Below are 1,016 nucleotides of genomic sequence, written 5' to 3' on the forward strand. Positions count from 1 at the left end.
TTTTTTCTTTTATACAACTCCTGTGACCATCTGTTCTTAAAACCGTAATATCTTAAGTCATCAGCAAATGGCAAAATCAATGGGATCAGTGTCTGAACAAACTATGAAATGAACTACTGTGGGTAAAAGTATTTTTCAATCGATGGGATCAGACCCCAAATTTCTACTACTTACCATTAGGCTATTTTGCTTTTCTTTAAACGAATGCCTCTACATTTTAAAACTTGCTGTAGATTCTAGTGGGTTTTTTTGTACGACTATAATAGGTTGTAGATTTTATTTATTTATTTAAATTTAGCTTGAAACCACTTTATAGTTTTATTGCACTAGGTGATTAGCTGTATTTTTGTGATCCACAGCCACGTGTCGAGGTGAAAGCAGAAACGCAGACCACAGCACAGAGACCTCAGAGAGACCAGAGACCACGCGATCAAAGACCAGGACCCTCTCCAGCCAACAGAACCGCAAGACCAGGAGGTGTGCAAAAGTGTAATCGATCTAGTATGGGTGCATGTGAACATTTTGATGCGGTTTTTTTTTTTTTGTGAAAGACCTGATTGGCTGATTTTGCAATCTATCAAAATCTTATTGGCTCTGGCAAAACTGCTAAAGGCAGCCTGAGCATTTTAATGAACCTCATGTCTGCATATAAATAGCATCTCCCACAAAATTGAAAGTTAAATTAAAAGCACAAATCATGGCTGGTCCACTAGCAGCCTGAAAAGACATGCATCATATGCAGATGGCAGTGTCATTTATCTTATGTTTAATCTCTGGTTAGCAGTGCGGGAGGGTGAGAGCGGGGAACCAGAGGTGCGGCGAACAGTCCGGTATCCCGACAGCCACCAACTCTTTGTTGGAAACGTACCTCACGATGTGGATAAGAACGAGCTCAAGGAGTTCTTTGAACGTAAGTGATACAAGCATCATTTTTCAACTCGTACTGGGCCTCATTTACGAAACGAGCGTACGACAGAAAATTGGGCGTACGGTCATTTCAACGCAAAACTTGGAAT

At 40.6% G+C, this 1,016-nt stretch overlaps 1 long non-coding RNA gene across 2 annotated transcripts in view; it reads left to right on the forward strand.

Moving 5' to 3' along the window:
- Positions 1 to 214: 214 nt before the first annotated feature.
- The window catches only part of LOC107578386 (uncharacterized), a 2,690-nt gene continuing 1,888 nt past the window's right edge, over positions 215 to 1,016 (forward strand). Inside the window, exons 1-2 of one of the 2 annotated variants that reach the window (XR_001608340.1) lie at positions 215 to 477; positions 782 to 910. This is a non-coding gene — a long non-coding RNA (uncharacterized lncRNA). The remainder of the gene's footprint in view (positions 478 to 781; positions 911 to 1,016) is intronic. The other variant, XR_001608339.1, reaches the window with a different exon arrangement.

This window comes from Sinocyclocheilus grahami, unplaced genomic scaffold, assembly GCF_001515645.1.
Source record: "Sinocyclocheilus grahami isolate Dianchi unplaced genomic scaffold, SAMN03320097.WGS_v1.1 scaffold10008.1, whole genome shotgun sequence".
In the NCBI taxonomy this organism is placed as follows: domain Eukaryota; kingdom Metazoa; phylum Chordata; class Actinopteri; order Cypriniformes; family Cyprinidae; genus Sinocyclocheilus; species Sinocyclocheilus grahami.